General features: G+C 37.5%; 1 pseudogene; it reads right to left on the bottom strand.

Annotated features, from left to right (window-relative positions):
* Positions 1-543: 543 nt before the first annotated feature.
* Positions 544-3,955, bottom strand: LOC105476482 (olfactory receptor 8A1-like; annotated as a pseudogene).
* Between the last annotated feature and the right edge of the window lie 11,408 nt (positions 3,956-15,363).

Genomic DNA, 15,363 nt, shown 5'->3' with positions numbered 1-15,363 from the left:
GCATCAGCAACAAGGGGAAGCCTGCTCCTATGAACATGACTGTCAGATCCAGGGGCCACTCCTGGCTCAGCCCCTGGAGGTGGCGCCTGTGTGGTGAGGCAGCAGGGCACCTGAGAGTGTGTGCTCTGCAATTGCATGTGTAAGGAACGTGATATTGCTGAGTGTGCAGGGTGCAGAGCCAGTGGGTTGCAAGCCCAGGATAGGCAGAATGAGGATGTAACAGCTTCAGGCAGCTGGCTCTGGGGAGAGGATGTTTGCAATTCCAGTCTCGGGAAGATCAGTGTTAAGAGCACAAGACAATTCTCCAAATACAGCAGTCCTCCCTTATCAGCAGGGGATACCTTCCCAGACTTCATGCCTGAAACTATGAATAGTTTTTTTCTATACATACATATCTATAATAAAGTTTAATTTGTAAATAAGGCACAGCAAGAGACTAACAATAACAACAACTAATAAAATAGAACAATTATAACAATATGCTTTAATAAAAGCCATGTGAATGTCTCTCTCTCTCAAATTATCTTACTGTGCTGGACTCACCTATTTTCTGACCATGGTTGACCGTGGGCAACTGAAAGCAAAGCCATGGGGATAAGAAGGGACTACAGTATGTTTCCAGGCTGTGGGCCAGAACACTGATAATGATAGGGACGTTTGCTCTTCAGTAGGTCGCTGGATGAGGATGCAGACGCTGGCTTCACCAGGGACTGGTGCCAGGATGCTCTCCCTGTGCTGGCCCTGAATAAGTGGAGCCCTGTGGTTTTATGTTGCCCTCTCATTACTGAGGTGTGGGAGGTGGTGGGGAAGGGGAGTGCTTTGGGGCCAGGCCACACATTTAATTGGAATGGGTGAGGAATTTGGTTTGAGTTTTTAAAAAATGCATTGAAGGCCTTCATTTTGTTTTTTGGGGGTGAAATTGGAGACACAAGACTCAGCTAGGATTGCTTCTCTTCATGGAACTCTTTGTCCCAGGGATGTTTAGCTCTGGGCCCTGATTAATTCCTCCAAACTGCCTTGCATTTAGCACAAACTTTATTTCTGTGACCCCAATCTTTTTCCAAAGTGTTTCAAAAGTGTTTCAATATCATTGTTAGAATTTTCTTTTATACCCGTAAGTCTTCTGGAAAAGTTAGGAGAAGCTTGGCCTGGTAGAATGTTGAAAAGATGATGAACTTTGAAATTTAAAGGCAAAAGATCTCTACTTGAGTTAAAGAAGTTACATATGCCCCAGCTTCCTTTATGTAAAATAGAAAAATAATACACTCTTTCAGGATTGTGAAGATTGATTAAGACATGGCATGAATTGATTTTAAAATATATAGTACAATACAAGGGTGAACTCTTGCTTTAAATGTGGGCCACACCAGTGTCGACCTGTAGGTTTTGGACTTAGTGGGTCAGGGTGATAGGGTAGGCAGCAGTATGTAGAAATACATCCTCGAGGGCAGGAAGACAATTATTTATGCAAGACACAAGATTTTGCAGTGAAGTGTATTCCCGCCCTGATTATACGGAAGAAGCTATCTCTAAAGGGAGGAAGTTGTGGGCAGACAGTGGAAGAAAAAGATCTGAAGTTATTTTTAAGGAGCTATTGAAATTTGAAGTACATGTTTATGGCAAAACCAACAAGCTCAGAGGAAACGGATTACCAATTGGCTAAGAATTTGGTAACTAGAGTAAGACGATTTGGATTGCTTCCTGGGGCTATCACTTCTGTAAATGCCATAAAATTACCAATCTCTGTAAATTTTAGTTTCCTTGTTTGTAAAATTAGTTAATAACAGAATCTATTTCATTAAGAATTAAATGAGATAAAGCATATAAACAGTAACATCTGGCTTGAATTAAGCATCCAATACATGTTAACCATTCGTATTATTACTATGAATTTTAAAAAGCTCAGCTCTTAAATATTTATTCATTATTAGAACATGTCAGAATTACATTTCATTCATTAATGAGGCAGCCACCAGGAAGACAAAGAAGCTAGTTCTAAGAGCATTTAAGATATGGGGGCATACCTACAAGATTTTATATATGCGCCTACAAAATCAAACACATACTTGCACGTAGTTAGAAAAATCATGCTGAAATAAGATTACTTGTTAGATATGTGAATGGTTAATGTCCTACAGAGCAGTACAACCATACTCCTTTTAGAGTTAACTCTTCTATTGAGCTATACAAATTATAATGACTTACCAATTTATGCAAAACTGTTACCTTATAAAGTTGTAAAATGTCTTGCCTTTTATCTGTTGAAATATCACAGGATCACAGGACATTTGACTAAAGAGTTTCAGGTTAAAGTCAAACAGACATTTTAGTAAGTGATCTAGCTTGATATTCAAGAATCAATGATCTTATTTACATTTTTCCATATGGGGATACAATTTTATTTAACATCACTCAAGGAAGTTTTTGAAGAGACTGAGTAGAAATGAGATACTAAAGATACTGAGATACAGAAATACTAGAAGATACTGAGTGGAAATGAGATAACTGATGATAGGAGACAGGGAAATACGGAAGGGAAAGAAGGAAGAGGAAGGTCTCATTATGGTGAAGGACTGGGGTGGGTGGGGTCAGTATATCTAAGGAACATTTGGTCAGAACCAGGGAAGAGAGAGGACTGAGAAAAAGTAATTTGCTTCTGGACTCCCAGGAGTATGCTTTCTGAATATAGGAAGGGAAGAATTCTTCGGCACTTCTTGTGAAAGTCTCCTTCTACCACAATTTACAGGAAGCAGTGGGAGATGAGGGCTGTATCACAGCAGTACACACACATGGGTTCTAAGATGAGAACGATTCTCACCTGGAGATACAGGTGGGACAATGTTGGAGGGCACTCTTAGGAACAGCTGGAATGCATCTGAGAAGACTGCTAGAAGTATGACCACTAGAAAATTGGAAGGAAAGCCATTTATGGTTTTGTAAATCTCCAGAGAGCTTCTTTCCTATATTGACATCATACTGGGTTGATTGGCAACTCAAGATAAATAATTACATCTGCAACAAAACTTACTCCTTAGTGTTTTCTGCATGACAGCTTTTACCTCCTTGTTTCTCAGGCTGTACATTAGGGGATTCAGCATGGAGATTACCGTGGTATAGAACACAGAGGCCACATTCTCCTGGGCCAGGGAACTGGTTGTGGAGGGTTTTAAGTACATGAATGCAGTCTATCCATGGAACATCCCCATAGCTGCAGGTGGAAGCTGCAGGCGCTAAAGACTTTGGACCTGCCCTCAGTGGTGCTGATGTGGAGGATGCTGGAGAGAATGAAGGTGTAAGAAAAAAGAACTGTTAAGATCATGATTCTGAGGTTGAATCTAGCAACCTCAAAAAAGAAGACTGCCATCTCAACATCATAGGTACTAGATCAGGAGAGCTTCATGAGAGGGAGGATGTCACAGAAGTTGTGACTGGTGAGGAGTTCACAATAGGGCAGTTTTAATATGAGGCCAGTCTCTATTGTGGAGACAATGAGTCCCATGGTGTAGACCACAGCCACCAGCAGGGAGCAGGTAGCATGAGAAATGATGATGTTGCAAAGCAAAGGGCAGCAGATGGCAACATAGTAGTCACAGGCCTTCACCGTCAGCATGTAACAGCAATGACAAAAACCAGGAAAAAGTAGAACTATGACATGTACCCTGCATGAAAGATGATGTTTTTCTTTGACACAAAGTTCACCAGCATCTTAGGGTTAGTAATGGAGGAGTAGCAGAGATCCAAGAATGACAGATTGCTGAGGAAGTAGTACATGGGATTGTGAAGCTGAGAGTTCAGACAAATTAGAATGATCATGCCCAGGTTCCCCACCATGGTGACCATAATGGATATCGAGGAAGAGAAGGAAGTGAAAGAGCTGGAGGTCTGGCTGCTTTGTTAATCCCCTGAGAATGAACTCTGTCACTGTAGAATGACTTTTGATAGTCATTCTCCTCTGGGTGGGATGTTTGTAGGAATGGAAAAGAAGAGCCCTGTGAAAGGTCATACGTGCATTTGCCTGATGAAGCCAGGCAGGAACATCTGCCCTTGCTTGAGCAGTCCTGGACTCATTCCCCTTCCTTCCTTCCTTCCTTCCTTCCTTCCTTCCTTCCTTCCTTCCTTCCTTCCTTCCTTCCTTCCTTCCTTCCTTCCTTCCTTCCTTCCTTCCTCTTCCTCTTCCTCTCCTTCTCCTTTCTTTCTTTCTTTCTTTCTTTCTTTCTTTCTTTCTTTCTTTCTTTCTTTCTTTCTTTCTCTTTCTTTCTTTCTTTCTTTCTTTCTCTTTCTTTCTTTCTTTCCCTTCCTTCCTTCCTTTCTTTCTTTCTTTCTTTCTTTCTTTCTTTCTTTCTTTCTTTCTTTCTTTCTTTCTTTCTTTCTTTCTTTCTTTCTTTCTTTCTTTCTTTCTTTCTTTCTTTCTTCTTTCTATCTCTCTTCTTCTTCTTCTTCTGCTTCTGCTTCTGCTTCTGCTCTGCCTCTGCCTCTGCCTCTGCCTCTCCCTCTCCCTCTCCCTCTCCCTCTCCCTCTCCCTCTCCCTCTCCTTCTTCTTCTCTGACAGATGGACTTTCATTCTGTCACCAGACTGGAGTACAGTGGCGTGATCTCGGCTCACTGCAACCTCCACCTTCTGGGTTCAAGTGATTCTCCTGCCTCAGGCTCCGGAGTAGCTGGGATTACAGGTGCGCGCCTCCGTGCCCAGCTAATTTTTGTATTTTTAGTAGAGACGGGGTTTCACCATGTTGGCCAGGATGGTCTCGATCTCTTGACCTCGTAATCTGCCCACCTTGGCCTCCCAAAGTGCTGGGATTGCAGGCGTGAGTCACTGGGCCCGACCCTTCGTTCTCCTTTCAGTTTACCCAACCAGAGTCTTCTTGATTTCAGAAACTAAGAATGTGAGAGGAAGAAGGGCCAAGACCTGAAGCTTTTACCACCTACAACAGTGACTCTCAACCTTAGTTGCCCATTGGTACCACCTGAGGAACTTTAAACATTACTGCTGGCAAGGTGCATCTCAAAATTTCTGATTTAATAGGTTTGTAGTATGGCCTGAGAATCAGGATTTAAAAAGAGCTTCAGGTGATTCTACTGTGTAGTCATGTTGAGAACTTTTGGGCAAATAGTGTAAGAGGTGAAAATCAACCTATTTCATTAGTTGAGTCTGCTGATGTAACTTACTTCAGAAATTAATTCTCTCTTTTCATCTGGGCAATCCTCAAATGCCTGCCAGGGTACAAAAAATACGGCTCAACAATCCCAAATTCAGGTACTGGTAGTGTGGCATGGTTGATAGAGACTGGTATTTATGTTTAAATGACTAGCCCTTGAATCTCAGTTTTAACTTTTATGGAGTAACATGTCAATTTCCTTAATTGTAAAATAAAGAGAAATCATAAATTTAAAGTTGTTTTAAGGATTGTTTAAGATAATAAATATGGAAATTTTTTCAATTTTTAGTATGCTTTTTAAACGTGGATTGTCATTCAGACATTGGGTTTTATTTTTGCCTTTTAACTGGATTTGTAGTTTGTAGTCCAATATAGTAGAGGACCCAGAAAATGTGGGGGGAAGTCAGATAACAACTATAGTTCGGGGCATAAATTGGGGTAAAAGCATTGTTTATTGATACTTGAGCCTCACTTTAGGAAAGATATGAGGATATCAGCATCACTGGAACTTGGCTGAAAGTAGTCAGATATTAAGGAAATCATTGAAAAACGTGCTTGTTTTAGACCCCTCTGTAGTATTTGTGCTGTGGGCAGGATGTCTTTAAAAAGACTTTTCAAAAAGGCTGTAATATTTTTATCATCTTCTACTCCATTTGAGAGAGAAGGATTCCTGCCCTATGGTTATCAAGAGGGCTGAACACAACAACACTGGGCAATGGACAGAAGTTTATTAGTCATTGATACTCATAGCCCAGGGGAAGAAAACATTGTGCCACGCAGGGCTACACAGGCGCTGTACTAAGAAACAGGGTGAAGAACCAGGGGCTGTGGGAAAAGGCTTTGTGGTGTCAAGAGGGTGGGGCGGCGCTGGCTTTTATGAGAAGATAGAATTGGTCTATTTGAATAATTCTGCAGGCTAGCAGGGAACTGAAACTCTAGGACAGGCAGGAATAAGCAGGGGTGTCTTCCTGATCTCCACGACAAAGAGCGACAAAGAGGGTTGTTTGGCTAGTACATTTTATCGGTGGGACCAGAGTCGGGAGGGGAATTGTGGTGAGGCCATTTGAGGCTCTCTTAATTTCCCCCAAATGTCAACGCATCACATCATGTTGGGCCTAAATTTTAGGCCTTATACCACATACCACATGCACATATTCGCAAAAAGTCACATATATATTCCCATTTATGCAAAGTTATGCATATATATGTGGGTATATATATTAAGAATTAAATTTTAAAAATCAAAAAGAAAGAGATGTAGCTCTTTGATTATTGATGCCAAATAACCAGTTTTGCTTTACATATGGTAACAAACTAATGAATGACAGGTTTTTAAAAAATCATAGCTGGTAAGTCAAGTTTTGGGTTAATAATAAATATCTTTAATTCTGGTTGGATAGGGAGGTCATATCAAGAACAAAAAGATTGTGTTACATTTGGTTGTTAATTTTGTATCTTGAAGAGTTGGCATAACTAAGCTGGGGATACAGTTTATTTTGCATGCAACATAGGAAATGAGAAAAATGTTCTCTTCTTTTTTTGGTGGCTACAGCAGCCCAGATAACGTTAATGTCAGATGAAGACTAGGACTCGCGGACTTAGAAACAGAATATGGAGCTTTTGCAGATTGAGTGTGAGTGGGGAACACGCTTGCTCACTGGCTCCCCCATCTTTGTGTGCTCTTTGATGTTGGGATCTCCAGGCTTCTGTCTGTCCATGGTCTTCTCATTCTACTTGATTTTTCTGAATAATCTCAACCGCTTTCATTGCTTTTTATTCCCTCTATTTTTATACTGTTGATTTCTATTTCTAAATGTATACTTTTTTACAGTTTTCAACTTCAGTGTCAATTTATGCATAACACACGGAAACATGCAACCAACAGACATTATAGGTAGATGGCAAAGCTACCTGGAAATAACTGGACCAAAACAAAAAAAGCAAGTTTAAGTTCGGTCTTTAGATATAATTGTTACCACTGTCTTTGTGACTTCTGACAACTTTATCTTTATTTCACCTTTGCTATTGAATGACTAGAAAACATACAAAAATACAAACTGAAACTTTCTTCTAAAAAATTACTGGAATGAAGTGAACTGAGTGCTCTTGTTGAGTAGAAAACAAGAAGCTAAGGGTGATAGATTACTGGACAAATGGGCAATTGGATAGGGTTACCAATTATATCATTTTTATTTTTTAGATATTACGATTTTAAAATATGACTGGCAAGGAAGGGTGTGAGTGGAAAAGACATCGTCTATAAAACTGGAGGATTATATGTGATATAGTGATTCCAAATGGATAAAAGTTAGTAAGCTGGCTGTCCTGAGGTGTTTGCATATTTTGAAATCTGATTTCAAATTTCATTTTTGAATTAATCTCTTATTGCATCTTGAAAGCAAAAACAAACAGAAAAAAATCAGAAAAATTAAGAAAAGTGCTATTGAACTAAAAATAGTATAACCAAAATAAAAATTAAGCTCAAATAGAAGAGTTGGAAGATAAAGTTGAGAAGATCTTTGATAAAGAAAAACAAAGAGAATAAAGAAATAGAAAGGTAGAAAAGTGAGTTCATTATTTGAATAATAGCACTTTATGAAAAAAATGTTTACTGAATTTAGCCTTAACAAAAATAAGTTTGAAGATATGCTCTAGGGGAATATGTTTGAGTGAAATACATTCTTGAATCTGAAAAATTAATAATAACATTGAGTGCTTAGCACATGATAAGTAATAATCTTATTCCTTTCTCTGCCCCACATTCTTCTCCAGTTCATTAAAACCAGTTTACTTACTGGTATTATGATTACATTAAAGGGAAAATAGGCATATATATTAGAAACACATGCCGAATTATTTTTATTTGAAATAATCTTGTATCTAGGACTTGCCTTGAAATGCTTTAGCCAAAAAATATGTATTAATAGAAATATATGACACAAGATTGTTAAAATGAGGATAATCGTTGACATTTGGTGATGAATATATGAAGGTTTGTTATACTATGACTTTTGCATATGTTTGGAAAGTGTCCTAATAAGACATAAGAAGGCAGCTAATGGTAAATAATCAAAAGAAATAACTTTGATAAATCGATCATCGGGCAAATTGAATTGGCATCTGAATAAGTATCTTCTTGGAATCTGTTGACTGATTGGATTATAGAGGGTGAGAAAATGGCAGAATGCAGGATGACATTCAGATTTTAGGCTAAAAAAGTTATGCCTTTATTAGGTAGACAAACAGGAGAAGAACATTTTAGGGAGATAAATTTATTTTGCCTGGCTGAGTTTTAGTTTTCCTGTGAGATCTTCAAGTGGAGATGTTAATCTATTAAAGATATAGGACCCAAGTCAGACCTAGACATGTACATTTGGCAGCTGTCAATTGTCTAGCATGAGCTAATCTCATGCAGTACGGATTGACTGTATGTTTATCTCCAGAGCTTCCTGGGGCATGATATTGAACATTGGCCAATGCTATGAAGAAGTATATTTATTAAAGATAAATGATGTTCTATAACCATGAGTCCATGAACTGTTTTGGAGCAGGAATTACCAGCTTACCAACATTGTCTAGAAATAATCATTGGAATATATTAATAAAATAATAAAAATAATTTCACCTGGTTTCAGCAGAGCCTAGGAGGTTTCAATGATTCAGGTTGGTCACATAGGTGGACCGTCTACAAGATCATCTCATAAAAGTAGCAGACTTTGGTCTTCTTGGTACCAAGAGGCTTCCTACATATGTTGGTGGTGGTTCAAGATCTGGTGGCAGTGTGCATCTTGTGCAACACAGTGATGAGATGGCACATGAGCCTGCTCCAGAGATCTCTGGATCCCTTTAAATACATACGCTTCTCCTGCTATTGCTGTAATGTACACTTCACCCCTAACAAAGCTGTTTTCTAACCATAAATGATTTGAGTCTTTTGTAAGTTTTTTCAGCAATTCAGTACTTAAGGTAATTAACTTAAAATTAACATATCAATAGGTGATATTTGAACCATAGGAATGAATGGAATTACTCCAGGAAATTATGAGATGAGGAGATAGGAAAGATGAGGTTGGAAATTTGAAGAAGTTCAATATTTCATAATGGACAGAGATGAAGCCATTAAGTGTGATGAGTACAACATCATAAATCAGGTAAGTCAGGTTTTAATACTTCTGTTTACAGAAGAGGAAATCTCAGATTAAAAAACATTTTGACTTTTCCAAGGCTGCACAACTAGATCTTTAGACACATAAGCCTGGCTTCTTCTAGTATATCACATTGCCTCTTGATTACAAGAAGTCTTTAGAAAAAGGTTCCCTAGAGAAAGCTTTGAAAAAAGTATGTCAATATTTTAAAGAGGTTTTGTGGCTTTCCTGACCTGTAGAGATGTCAGAAAATAGCAGTCAGCCTCCACCATGCTGTAATTAGGATTTCTGAAACATCTCCATCCAACAAGGAAACTCTGTTGCTTTCTATAAGATTTGTGAATCTTTATGTTTAAGGCTGTTTTTAAAATCAATTGACATTCCCACAAATGCCTAGAATAACCCCAACTCCATCAAATAGTCTTTAAATAAGACCGTATCTCCTTACATTTTCCTTCTCTAGCACAATTTTGGAACATGATGTGCCTTTAATACACCTTGAAATCATATATTTTACATTGCAAGTCCTAGTATAATTTGCTTTTTATAGCACATATATTCCTGAGATGAATGTCACTTAAAAATGGATTCCTATTTTAAGAGCTCCAAACTGTGGGCTATGATGAAACTGAGCTCTGGGCAGCTCCTAACTTCAGAAGCCTTTGCAACTCTTTCTGTCACTGAGTAACTTTCCTTTCTTAGTCCTCAAAATATCAGAAAGCTCCTTTTAATCTGTAAGTATCTTGACCTTGAAAGTCACACCCAATGGGCACACACCACCTAGCATCACTGTCAATTCAGAGTCATCATTTGCATATTCAAAATGTCAATTATACTTATGGTAAAACTAGTTATGTATAATCTACATTATTTACGAATTTTTTGAAAATGGGTTTAGCCACATAGCTATTTATAAAAAAATCTCTAAAAAGCTCCTTCAGTATTTGAAAAACATAAATATATCCCTTAATTTATCATTTTTAAAATCTAGGCTTTTATTGAACCATATATATATTTCTTTCTATTGAAACTAGTAAATATTAATGAACAATATATGCATTTATCATTGTGTTCAGTGTTGGGAGTGTAAGTTGAGTAGTATTTGAACATATGGTATTTTTCTTTTTTAATTTACATTTTTAAAATTGACATAATGGTTTACATATTCACGGGGTACATAGTGATGTTTTAATGCATATATGAGCTGAGGGTAATTAGCATATCCATCATCTCAAACATTTATCATTTCTTTGTGTTGGGAACATTTACTATCCTCTTTTGAGCTATTTGAAATTATAATTATTGTTAACTATAGTCATTTTACAGTGGTATAGAATACTAGAACTTATTCTTTCTAGCTAGCTGTAATTTTGTATCATTTAACAAATCCTTGCCTATCACCCCCTTCCTCCTACCCTTCCCAGCCTCCAGTATCCTCTGTTCTACTTTTCATTTCTTTGAGATCAACTATTTTCAGCTTCCACATATGAGTGAGAACATGTGGTGTTTAACTTTCTGTGCCTGGTTTACTTCACTTAGCATAATGTCATCCAGTTCCATCCATGTTGCTGTGAATGACATGATTTCATTCTTTTTTATGGCTGAATGGTATTCCGTTGGGTATATATATCACATTTTCTTTATCAATTCATCTGTTGTTGGACACCTAGGTTGATTCCATATCTTGGCTATTGTGAATAGTGCTGCAATAAACATGAAGGTGCAGATGTCTCTTCCATATAATGATTTCCTTTCCTTGGATAGATTCCCAGTAGCAGAATTGCTAGATCATCTGGTAATTCTATTTGTAGTTTTTTCAGGAACTTCCATACTGTTCTCCTTAGTGGTTTTCTAGTTTGCATTCCCACCAACAGTGTGGAAGAGTTCTCTTTTCTCTGCATCCTTGCCAGCACTTGTTAGTTTTTGTCTTTTTGTTAATAGCCATCCGCTGGGGTGAGATATCTCATTGTGGTTTGGATTTGCATTTTCCTGATAATTTGTGATGTTGAACATTTTCTTCTTGTATCTGTTGGCCATTTGTATGCCTTCTTATGAAAGATGTCCATGCACATCATTTGCTCGTTTTTTAATTGGATTGCTTGTTTTCTTACTATTGAGATGTTTCAGTTCCTTGTGTATTCTGGACATAAATTGTCTGTCATATAAGTAGTTTGCAAATATTTTCTTCCACTCTGTAGGTTACTTTTTCACTCTGTGGATTGTTTCCTTCACTGTGCAGAAGCTTTGTAACTTGATATAATCTCATTTGTCTATTTGTGTTTTTGTTACCTGTGCATCTGAGGCCCTATTCATAAAATTGTTTCCTTTATCAATGTCCTGAAGCATTTCCCCCATGGGTTCTTATAGTAGTTTAATTGTTTGGATCTTACATTTAGGTCTTTGATCCATTTTGAGTTGATTTCTTTTTGTATAGAGTGAGAGGTGAGGGTCTAGTTTCATTCTTCTGCATAAGAATACTTGGTTTTCCTAGTAGCATTTACTGAACAGACTGCCCTTTCTCCAACGAGTGCTCTTGGTGTCTTTGTCAAAAAATCAGTTAGCTGTTGATATGTGGATTACTTTCTGAACTCTGTATTCTCCTCCAGTGGTCAATGTGTCTATTTTTATGCCACTCCCATGCTGTTTTAGTTACCACAACTTTGTAGCATATTCTGATGTCTGGCAGGATCATACTTCCAGCTTTGTTCTTTTTGCTCTGGCTTGTTTTGGCTATTCAGGGTCTTTTGTGATTTCAAAAAAAATTTAGATTTTTTTCTGTTTTTGTGAGGAATGTCATTGGTATTTTGATAGGGATTGTATTGAATCTGTAGATTGCTTTGGACAATATTGTCATTTTAATAAAATTAATTATTCTAATCTATGATCATGGGATGTCTTTCTTTTTGTTTGTATCCTCTTGAATTTCTTTCATCAAGATTTTGTAGTTTTCCTTGTAGAGATTTTTCATTTAGTTGATTAAATTTATCTTTGGGTATTTTAATTTTTTGTCACTATTGCAAATGGGATTGCTTTCTTGATTTCTTTTTCAGGTAGTTCATTGTTTGTGTATAAAAACACCGCTGAGTTTTATTTATTAATTTTGCACCTGTAACATTACCGAATTTGTTTATAAGTTTGAAGAGTTTTTTTAATAAAGTCTTTAGGTTTTTCTATATATATAACATATGTCATCTACAAAAAAGGACAATTTGACTTCTTCCTTTGCAATGTGGATGTCCTTTATTTCTTTTTCTTGCATTATTGCTCTGGCTAGGACTTCCAGTACAATGTTGAATGAGAGTGGTGAGAGTTGGGCATCATTGTCTTGGTCTAGTTATTGAGAAAAAACCTTTCGAATTTTCCCTATTCAGTAAGATGTTAACTGTGGGTTTGGGATATATGGCCTCTATTATATTGAGATACTTTCCTTCTACATCCAATTTATTAAGAGTTTTTATCATGTAGGAATGTTGAATTTTATCAATAGCTTTTTTCTACATCTATTGAGATGATTATGTGGTTTTTGTCCTTCATTCTATTGATGCAATGTATGAAGTGTATTGATTTATGTATATTAAACCATTCTTGCACTCCTGTGAAAACTTGTCAAGGTCTGTTTAGGTTTTCTGTTTCTTCTTAGTTCAATCTTTGTAGGTTATATGTGTCCAGGAATTTTTGCATTTCCTCTAGGTCTTTGAATTTATTGGTGTGTACTCTGCACCATAGTCTCTAATGAGCCTTTATATTTCTGTGGTATTTGTTGTGACATCTCCTCTTTAATTTCTAATTTTATTTATTTTGGTGTTGCCTCTTTTTTATTAGTATAGCTAATAGTTTGTCAATTTTGTTTTTTTTTTAAAAAAACAGCTGTTTGTTGATTTTTAAATATTTTAGTCTCAATTGTGTTGATAGATGAGGACTTATTCCTGTCATTTTATTGTTTTCCATTGTTTAATATATTGTTTGTTCTTTACTTCCTCTCTCATATATTTTTGCAGTTGAGTGGTTTTCTGTAGTGATAAGGTTTGATTCCTTCCTTTGTGTAACAGTTCTATAGTTTTGCCTGTTTTTATGATGGTAGTTATCATTTTTCACTTACAGATGTAAGATTCCCTAAAGCATTTCTTGTAAGGCTGGTCTAGTGGTGATGGATTCCCTTAGTTTTTGTTTGTCTGTGAAATATTTTATTTCTCCTTCATTTCTGAAGGATAGCTTTGCTGGGTATAATATTCTTGGGTGCCAGTTTTATTTCTTTCACTACTTTGTATATATTACCCCATTCTCTGTTGGCTCACAAAGTTTCTGCTGAGAAATTCACTGTTAGCCCTATGGAGATTTTCTTATATGTAACTTGATACTTTTATCTTGCTGCTTTTAAAATTCTTTCTTTGTCTTTGACTTTTGACAATTTGACTGTAATGTACTTGAGAGGGGATCTGTTTGGGTTAAATGTATCTGGGGTTCTTTGAGATTTCTGGACCTGGATGTCCATCTATCTGCCAAGACTGGGGAGGTTTTCTTATATTATTTTATCAAATATGATTTCCTTATCTTTTTCCCTTTCTTCTCCTTCTGGAATACCCATAACATGGACTTTTTTTGGTTAATGATGTTACATAAATCCTTTGATTCTTTTTTTTTTTTAATTTGTCTGTCTGTGTTTTTTCAAAATACTTGTCTTCCAGTTCAGAGATTCTTTTTTTCTGTTTGGTCTAGTCTGTGGTTGAAGGTCTTAATTGTGTTTTTTATTTTATTTACAAAATTTTCAGCTCTAGGTTTTCTGTTTGGTTATTTTATAATATCTGTCTTGCTGTTGAATTTCTAATTTAAATCATGAATCATTTTTGCAGATTTGTTGAATTGTCTAGATGTATTCTCTTATATCTCAGTGAGTTTCCTTAGGAGAATTATTTTAAATTCTTTTTCTGGCAGTTTATACATTAAGATTAGGGTCTATTACTAAAGAATTCTTATCTTCTTTTGGAGGTGACGTGTTTTCTTGCTTTTTTATTGTTGATACGTCCCTATGTTGATTTCTACACACCTGGTGGAAAAGTCACCTTTTCCAATTTTATGTAGTAGGTTTCTTAGGAAAAGTCTTATTTGTATAAATGAGTCTTAGGATGATGGTTCAGTGGAATGCGTTGGCCTTGGTTCTAGGTAAACCCAATAGTGTAGTCTCTGTATAATTTCTTATAAATGAGTCTTGGGGTGTTAGTTCAGTGGAATGTGTTGGCCTTGGATGTAGGTAAGCCCAATAGTGTGGTCTCTGTGTAGTTTCTTCAGCTGCAATCCACACTAGTGGCATTTGTGAGTTTCTTGATAGCCTAGGCTGTGAGAGTTTATGGCAGCGGTGGTACAGCTTCGCCAGGGGTGGGTTTGCTGGGCTGTTTTTCAGGTTGGGGACATGTGCATGCACTTGGTGGGCCAACTAACTTGGGGTCTACCTTGCTGCAGTTGAGGCCATGGCACTGTTACTCTTGATGGGTGCATTCAAATGTGGTTGCTTGGCCAGCTTGGTGACATGTCTGCCAGAGGCAGCCCACAGGGGTGTTTCTCGGCCCCAGACCATCATGTGGCTTCTCAGCTGTGGTGTGTGAGTGTTTGCTGGGGGTGGCCCACAGGGCTCTTCCTCCAGCTCAGGACATGGGTGTACAGCTGCTCATTCAGCCTGGGGGTGTATCTAGCAGGGGCAGCTATGAGACTGTTTCTCAGACCTGTGATATGGGCACAAGTCTGCTTGGCTGGCCTATGGTTGGTTTCCAGGGCTGTTTCTCAGGTCCAGCACATGAGTACACAGCTGTTTTGCTGGCCTGGGATTGTGTATTTTCCCTGTAATTAGAAGTCCCTCCTGTTTCTGGGCCAATCTGATCTGGACTGGGGAGATATGGATGCAGAGTCTGCCTTCTTGGATTTTCCATCATCACAGATGCGTCTCCACTCCCTTCCTGCACTCTGGTGTTCTCACATTGACACTCCAGTCTAGTCTTAGCCGTTGATTCATTGTCTTGGTCTTTTCTTGTGGGAGAGATGACAGTCAGGTGTCTCTAATCAGCCATCTT

The sequence above is a fragment of the Macaca nemestrina genome, chromosome 12 (genome assembly GCF_043159975.1).
Source record: "Macaca nemestrina isolate mMacNem1 chromosome 12, mMacNem.hap1, whole genome shotgun sequence".
Taxonomy (NCBI): domain Eukaryota; kingdom Metazoa; phylum Chordata; class Mammalia; order Primates; family Cercopithecidae; genus Macaca; species Macaca nemestrina.
This window is presented reverse-complemented; position numbering and strand designations above follow the sequence as displayed.